The 9,388-nt window shown below is 36.4% G+C and overlaps 1 pseudogene; it reads left to right on the top strand.

The window, feature by feature from the left end:
• LOC106302242 overlaps positions 1 to 4,305 on the top strand; it is a 10,000-nt pseudogene extending 5,695 nt beyond the window's left edge.
• The last annotated feature ends 5,083 nt before the right edge of the window (positions 4,306 to 9,388 follow it).

Raw genomic sequence — 9,388 nt, 5'->3', positions numbered from 1 at the left:
ACAAAGTTTTGTTTGAGATTACAGCTTGAGTACATTAAAGATGGAATCCTTGTGCATCAAATGGCATATACAGAGAAAGTACTCAAGAGATTTAATATGGCCGAGTCTCACCCATTGTCTAGCCCCATGGTCGTGAGATCTCTTGGTTTGGACACTGATCCATTCGGCCCTAAGAAGGACGATGAAGAAGTCCTTGGTCCCGAAGTGCCATATCTCAGTGCCATAGGAGCTTTAATGTATCTGGCCAGCCACACTCGGCCAGACATATGTTTTGCTGTGAACCTACTGTCTAGGTTTAGCTCTTGTCCGACCCAAAGGCACTGGAACGGGATTAAACATATTCTTCGTTACCTACAAGGAACGAAAGACTTGGGTCTATTTTATACTAACCAAAACAAAGAAGGATTAGTTGGTTTTGCTGATGCAGGTTATCTCTCGGATCCACACAATGCTCGATCACAGACAGGCTATGTTTTCACACATGGTGGAACGACCATATCATCCAACCATCATCCAACCATTCGGAGATCTTGGCTATTCACGAGGCCAGCCGCGAGTGTGTATGGTTACGGTCCATGACCAACCATGTCCGAGTTGATTGTGGGATGACCGAAGGTAAAGACGATCCAACGATCATGTATGAGGACAATGCAGCATGCATTGCTCAGCTTAAGGACAGCTACATCAAAGGAGACAGGACGAAGCACATCCTGCCTAAGTTCTTCTTCACGCACGAGCTACAGAAAGCCGGCGAGGTCCAAGTGGTCCAAGTGCGTTCAAGTGACAACTAAGCTAATCTATTCACCAAATCACTTCCTACCTCGACGTTCAGGAAGCTCACGCGTCAGATTGGGATGCGTCGACTAAAAGACCTTCAGTGAGGTACACATCAGAGGGAGTAATACGTGTTGTACTCTTTTTCCTTCACCATGGTTTTGTCCCATTGGGTTTTCCTGGTAAGTTTTTAATGAGGCAACATTCAAAGCGTATTACAATCTCTGTATGGTTATGACATCCAAGGGGGAGTGTTTTAAACCATATTGTGGATGTCCATAACCGGCCCGTCCTAACCGGCCCGTCCTAACCGGCCCATGCGCTAGAGAGAGAGAGAGACGGTGGAGAGAGAGAGAGTCGGCCGCTTTCCTTTTCCTCATAGGTGGCTACTTTCCTATTTACATTAGACTTATAATTTGTACTATTTCCTTTCTAGTCTTTCCATTATTCTATGACGGTTTATCTATCTTGTAATTCCCTATATATAAAGGGCTTCTTATGTTTATGAAGAATAAGAATAAGATACTATTCTCCTAAGTTTCACAACACCAGTTATATTTGTATATTTAACTTTCAGAAAACTGTTTTCTCTAAAGCACAAACGATTGTGGTAGAGAATATTAGAAAAACTTTACTGAATTTGGGTTTCCCTGAATCCATTAAAGTGGCTGAACTGGGCTGTTCTTCTGGACAAAACACTTTCTTGGCCATGTCTGGAATCGTCAATAGGATCATAGCTTCGTACCAAGAAACCAGTCGAACCCCACCAGAAATTGATTGTTGCCTAAACTATCTTCCAAACAATGATTTCAATATGACCTTTAAGTGGGCCACTTCCTTCAAGGAGAATCTAATGATGGATGTTAAGGGAAGGTGCTTCGTCTCATGAGTCCCCGGTTCTTTTTACTCGAGGCTATTTCCAAGCAAATCTCTTCACTTTGTTCATTCAGCTTGTAGTATCCATTGGCTCTCTAAGGTCCCTGAAGGGCTTGAAGATAACAAGAAGAATGTGTATATTAGAAACCCTTGCCCTCTAGGCTCTAAGTGTGTCCAAAAGTTACTTGGATCAGTTTCAAAATGATTTTTCGTTATTCTTAAAAATGCGTTCTGAAGAAGTTGTGTCTAATGGACGGATGGTTCTCATATTTCAAAGGCAGAAATGCTTCTGATCCTCTTAATAGAGAGAGCTGCCATTACTGGTCGTTGTTGACTGATTCCCTCCTCGACTTGGTCTCCGAGGTAATCACTAAAAGTATTTTCAATCTATCACTATATCTTATATATTAAAACAGAAGTCACAGCTTTGATTCATGTGTGTTTTTTTTTTAAATAGACCCAATGAACCTATTCCTAGAAAGTCATGTCACATTTAATCTTTAATCTTATCATTATTATGCCTAACTAATCGAAACTATATGACAACAATACACCTAAAATTCTGGTTTGGATAACCAGCATAAATTATCTTCAAATAAATAGAATTATAACATGCAACTTATTGAATGTACTTAACCACTGAATAAACAGAAGTCAAACCTAACATTATAAAATTCTAGCTTCGGTTTGTTCTAAACATTTTATTATAAAACTATAGCATCGGTTTAGTCTAAACATTTTATGTGAAAATCTCGACCACAAGTTTGATTCAAATTACCTTTTATCTTTTGGTTTTGGTGTGACTATACTGCCGGTTAACCAGTTATACCAACCTTATACATATCTTATGTGATCAAATAAAAAATATATATCTTATCTATTAAAATAGAAATGATGACTTTTTTCATGTGTGATAATCTATTTAGATCATCATTTAGAAACTTTATTAAATGTGTTTCCTTAATACTAATATAATATAAAATTTATAATTACTTAAATCATAATATTTTTTGATATCTTTAAAATTAAAATAAAAATATCTATATTTAAAAATTCTAACAAATCTTTTTAAAAAGATTATAACAAGATCTTCACTGTCAAAATTCTACATAAATATTTTCATTAATTTCGTAGTTAGTAATGAAATGTTATTATAAATTAATATATATATATATATACGCTGTTATCTTTTATCAAATGAAAAAAAATAAAATCATGTCCTATTTTATCTATTTATAATAACATCTACCATTTTAAAAGAAACCCATTATATTGAAATAAATATGATAAAATTATTTTAAATTGATAAGTTAATATATTTTATTTTCATAAATATAAAATATTTTATGCTAAAATATAATATGTTGGTAGAACAGTTTAACATCAGTAAATTATATAATAAATGTATAAAAATTAACTTATCTTAAAATTTTATATATACAGTAATTAATTATCTAAAATAAATAAACATAAAAAATTGTTTTCTTTGAATTACGGATCAGGACCATAATAAATGAATTACAAAATAAACTTTGAATATATTTTTTTTGTGCATAAAAAATTTGGTTTTATAATTAAACACAAAATCAGTATGACAAATATATAATAAAAAGCAATATATATATATATATATATATATATATGTGATGATTTAAAATAATTAATTTACAGCAAAAAAATTAAAATTATTGTATTTGAAAAAAATGTATACATATTCAAATATATAAATAACCTTAAAATATATACTAATTATATAAACTAATATATATATATATATATATATATATATATATATATATAAACTAGAAAATAAATACCCGCACAACCAGATCTAGTTTGTCTTTATAATAATACTTAGAGGTAAATTAATCCACACCTATTTTTTTCTCTAAAATAAAGATTATTATTTTCTATATACATTGGAAGCAAACCTTTTTTTTTTGTCACATCATGGGAAGCAAACATTTCTCTACTTTTTACTCTAATTATAGAAAATGTTATTTTAGAATATTACATTAGAGTAAACTCTATCTTTATTATATAATTTCTCTATTTTAGATAAAAATAGCAAAATACACCGGATGGTCTAATACTAGCTCTATTTAAAAAAAAACTGTAAGAATATGTATATGTATATATATTAATGAAGTTCATAGTTCAATATCAGTTGATAATAAGTGGAGAGTACCAAGCAATTTATATACAAAATCATACGTTTTTTTTAACAAACAAAATCATACCTTATTGTAAGATTTCTTGTATATATTTTGTGACTTGTGAGTATAGGGAATTGTTCAGGAATCTGATGTTGATTCATTCAACTTGCCGTTTTATGATGCGGGTGAAGAAGAGGACAGGGAAATTGTTCAAAAAGAAGGATCATTTGAGATTAATATCATCGAGACACATGAACATCTAGTTCCATACAAAGATAGTGAGGAAGATGACGATGAAACATGTCGATTAAATTTTGGGGAAATGATGGCAAGCAGAAAAAGATCCATAACTGAACCAATGTTGGTTGCTCATTTCGGAGATGCTATCATCGACCGTCTGTTTGAGAAGTACGCACACAACGCAGCCAAGTACTACATTGCTGCAAGAAGCTGCAACAAAATGACCGTCAACTTTGTCGTATCGTTGAGTAGAAAGTAAAAGGGTATGTGTTGAGAATGGTTAAGGTGGTCCGGTTTCTTCCGGTTCTGCCACTGTAACCGGTTCTGTCACTGCAGCCTCTATTACTTTACCGGCAGTGTTCTCTGCTGCGATCACAGGCTCCGGTCCTACAGCTACCGTGTGACCTTGCTCTGCAACCGCGTCCACTGGCGGAGTCACCACTGTGTCGATGGGATCATCGTGATCACTCCCCCTCGACTCAGGCGCCAATTCCAAGACCTCAGTTCCTCTGACCCGTTCGACGTCTACCGAAGGCACAGTAGTTTGATACGGGAAGACGGCTTCGTCGAACACAACATCACGTGACGTAAAGAACTCATGTTTGTCTAGATCGTACAGCTTCCAGCCTCTTTTACCAAACGGGTAGCCCACAAACACACACCTCCTCCCTCGTGCCTTAAACTTATCCTTGTCCCGCTGCATGTTGTGCGCGAAGCAGAGACATCCAAATGTCTTGATGTCGGCGTAAGAAGGGGCTTTGCCGTAAAGACACTCGTATGGGGTTTTCCCTTGCAACAGGCTCGAGGGAGTTCTGTTGATGACGTGAGCGGCGGCAAGAACGCTTTCACCCCAAAACTTAATCGGGAGATTGGCCTGGAACATAATAGACCTGGAAACGTCTAGTATGTGACGATGTTTCCTCTCCACTCTTCCGTTCTGCTGTGGGGTTGCTACACAGGAGGTTTGATGCAAGATTCCATTCTCCGCAAAGTATTTTGAGAGACACATGAATTTTGTGCCGTTGTCGCTCCTATTGTCTTGACCAGCTTGCCGAATTGTCTGTGTGCTAGACGACATAAGTTAGGCAGTACCGTCTTTACCTCAGACTTCTCGAGGAGTAGGTGTATCCACACGGCTCGAGAGTAGTCATCTACAATGGTGAGGAAATAAACAGCACCACAGGATGATTTTGTTCGGTATGGACCCCATAAATCGACATGTATTAATTCAAACGGAACAGATGCTTTATTAAAACTCTCGGAAAACACCCCGCGAGTCTGCTTTAATTTAAAACAAATTCCACAACCCCCAGACTTATCAGAGTTGTCTAGAACACTGGAAACAAAAGGTAAAAATCCCAAAACACCTAAGGAAGGATGTCCTAGTCTGCGATGCCAAAGGGTCTTCTTGTCTTCAGCAGCCTTAACCCTGAGTCCTCGCGCCATTGTCACATCCCGATAAACATAGATACCGTCCCGTTCTTTACCTGCTCCAATCAGGGTCCTCGTAAAACGGTCCTGAAAAATGCATAAGGTATCAGTAAACATGGCCAGGCATCCTGTTTGTTTGAGCAACTTAGCAACTGACAATAGAGTGCAGTTTAAGTTTGGCACAAACAAAACGTTTTCTAAAACAATCTTATCTGACAACTTTAGTAGTCCAGATTGAGTAGCCTGCACTTGGGTCCCGTCTGCAAAATGGACTGGACATCCTACCATCTTACGCAGTTCGGTAAGAAGGCGTACATCTCCCATCATATGGTGGGATGCACCAGTGTCAAGAATCACTTCTCCAGTTTGAACCTTACCATTCAACTTATGTTGTCAGCTTCTGTTGCTCGAGGAATGCAGCTAGTGAAGGCCACTGTTCATTCGTCTGGGAACGCCTTGTTCTGCAGAGTTCGAAGCCTGCATCGCGTTGGACCTAGCCTGAGTTCGCCGACGTCCCCTGCCTCTGCTTCGACCTCCACGATCTCCTGCTTGGTTTCTTTCGGTCCACCATTCTGGGAAGCCGATGATCTGCCAGCAGTCTTTCTTGTCATGGCCTGTCCTCCCACAGTGAGAGCACGCCGTTCCTCCTCTACTTCTTGCAACAGCCGCGACAGCTCCATTGACGGACTGGTTCTCTGACTGAGATGGTTCTGATTTCACCAGGAACCCTCTGCGTCCTGTCTTGTCTCGACTCGAGAGGACAAGAGACGTCTCTCTTCTCTTACAACTCTCTGGTACACAGAGTTCAGGTCCGGTAGCGGTTCCATACCTATGATGTTTGTGCACACATTCCCGAACCTCGCATCGTCGAGCCCCATCAGAAACATATGCACTTTTTCTTCTTCATAATCAAGCGCGATCTTGTCTGGCGCTCCACACGTGCAACTGGGAAGAGGCTTGTAATTGAGAAGCTCCTCCCACTTCAGAGAAAGAAGGCCAAAGTACTCCATAACACTCACACCATCTCGTTTGCACGCCGCGAGTTCGGATTTCAGTTGATGAACTCGAACGGTGTTACCGACAGAGAACCGCCTCTTCAAATCTTCCCACATCTTCTTAGCATCGGCGGTGAATGTGACAGTCGAGCGGATCGCAGGCGATATCGACGCTCTAATCCACCCCACGATCATCGAAATGACTGTTCTCCACTGCTCCGCCTCCGTTGGGTTCTCCTTCTCATCTGGTATCAACAAGGTACCATTGATGAATCTGAACTTACGGTTGGCACGAAGCGCGTTCTCCAATTCGGACGCTCCTCGGCGTAGTTTTCACCGTTCAGCGACACCGGCGAGATTGACACTCTCGGATTGTCTGATGGTGCAAGGAAATACGGTGAAGTCATGCGTGACTCCACACTGCTACCGGCGACCACCGATACGTCTGTTTTTGACATGTTATTTTTATGTTGCTTTCTCTCTCAGACGAGCTCAAAGAAATCTTCAGAGAGGCTCTGATACCATGGAAACTAAGAGAGAATGCTTTGTGTTTAACTGTATGTATATTCCATGATCGAGAGTCATACATATATACTTGATTACAGATAGATATATTCTAGCAAGATACTCTAACAGCTCAGATCTATCACATAATCGTTGAGGCTTATCTCAACTGACTTCATCCTTATCGCTTAGCCTCATACTCGAGACCACTGAACCGGACCACCTTAACCATTCTCAACAGTATGTATTGCTGTGTTAATATATTATTAGTTTATTACCAGTAAGTTTAAGTTTCATGATTTTTTTCGACCTCAGTCTATTCCGTCCTGTTTTACTTGCTTTGCGTTCCTATTATGTATGAATACATATATATATGTGTGTGTGTGTGTGTGTGTGTGTGTTTGGTCAGGTTTGTCTCTTATCATTTTAAAGGTTTTATGTATAAAGAACAATTTATTTTGATATAATCGAAATGCTGCAATCAAACGATATTTATATGTGACTTAGTCGTGTGCCATTGATCTACCCTAGATCACATATTCTTTTGCTCTCAAATCAGAGTTCCACCACCTGAGAGATATAACCTGAAGGAATACTGACCATTGCGCCAATCAACTCCGTCCTGTTTTACCTGCTAGTGTCTTTTTGTGAGCTGGTTGTAACGTTGACTTTTTGATGAGTTTGTCGGTCTTTTATACAAATGATTATAAAATGATTGTATTGAATATTAATTTAACTAAAATCCAGAATGCAATTTATGAAAGAATGTAAGCAATTTTTTGAACAAATGTAAGCAAGTTTTATTAACGAACTAAATTGTATTCCTTATTTTGATTTTTTCATCTTTAAAACTGAATTAATACTTGTTAGTATTGTTTTGCACAAGTGGCTGTTTTTTTTTTTGCGATAGTTAATTATGCTCTTACAAACTATGAGAAATATTACAAGACGATTCTATTCACGTCTGACTGCATCATCCTGAGTCGTCCTATGAGATTTATGATTGACGGCACTCCTTGCGCCATACCAAAGATTTCATGTATGTTTTTCTCTATAAATTTGCATAATTCACCTTTGCTGGGATTCAAAACTCAAACCTCCTAAATTGAATATTAATTGAACTAAAATCCAGAATGCAATTTATGAATGAATGTAAGCAATTTTTTGAACAAATGTAAGCAAGTTTTATTAACGAACTAAATTGTATTCCTTACTTTGATTTTTTCATCTTTAAAACTGAATTAATACTTGTTAGTATTTTTTTGCACAAGTCGCTGTTTTTTCGTCGATAGTTAATTATGCTTTTACAAACTATGAGAAATATTACAAGACGATTTTATTCACGTCTGACTGCATCATCCTGAGTCGTCCTATGAGATCTATGAATGACGGTACTCCTTGCGCCATACCGAAGATTTTCTGTATGTTTTTCTCTATAAATCTGAATAATTCACATTTGCTGGGATTTGAAACCCAAATTTTCTAGTGTAGAAGTATTAATGAACTTTTAGTCAAAACACGCATTAAGCCGCTTCTTATTGGTGGAATCTAAATAGCGATATTGTATCTTAAATATAACATATATATTACAAATTTTATAATTAAATTTCCATATATCCATTCAGAAATTATCAGTTTCAGTTTTGGTGATGTGCCACGCTTTGGAGTTTGGAACCTCCTCACAAAACAAAGGATTTAAAGAGCATTTTTTGTAACTATTACATATATGCCACTACTGAATTTATATAAACTAGGATAAGACCTGCGCAAGAAGTTTATTTGTATATATTATCGATATTTTTTTTTATATATGTGATCATTTTATTTATATATATAAAATATTTTTTGTTGTTATTATATAATTTTTTCCGATGGATATGATCAATTTTTATTAAAAATAATGGAACAAAACTATAATTAATACATCATGGGTTGATCGGATTGGACATTAAACAAATTATGACATAAAAACCTTATTTTTTCCATCGAACACATTCTTGAAAAAAATGAACAGTATTGTTTTCACAGTTGAATTATTTTGACTTGTATCTTCCATATGGTTTTGAAAGCTTTCAAATTAACCATCGAATTGATATATGTCATTTAAATATTTTTAGTCGTATACTTAAGGAAAACTTACATTTTTGTAATTTAAAGTCGTTTTAAAAAATTCAAAATATAACATATAAGAAAAAATCTAATTTTTTATTATATGGTTAATGTGATTGTTTATTTTTTTTAATAATATAAAATTAAACAAAATGAAGAAGGATGCAAAAATTGTTATCAAATCTTTATTACTCATAATTATTAATTGTCATATATATATAAATCATATTAGGTAATTTTGTACCTTTTATTTAGAGAACGAATATACACTTCTTATATTTTAGGTTAATATAATGTTCTCTA

The sequence above is a fragment of the Brassica oleracea genome, chromosome C1 (assembly GCF_000695525.1).
Source record: "Brassica oleracea var. oleracea cultivar TO1000 chromosome C1, BOL, whole genome shotgun sequence".
Taxonomy (NCBI): Eukaryota; Viridiplantae; Streptophyta; class Magnoliopsida; order Brassicales; family Brassicaceae; genus Brassica; species Brassica oleracea.
The sequence above is the reverse complement of the archived record's forward strand: the minus strand, read 5'-3'. Positions and strand labels throughout refer to the sequence as shown.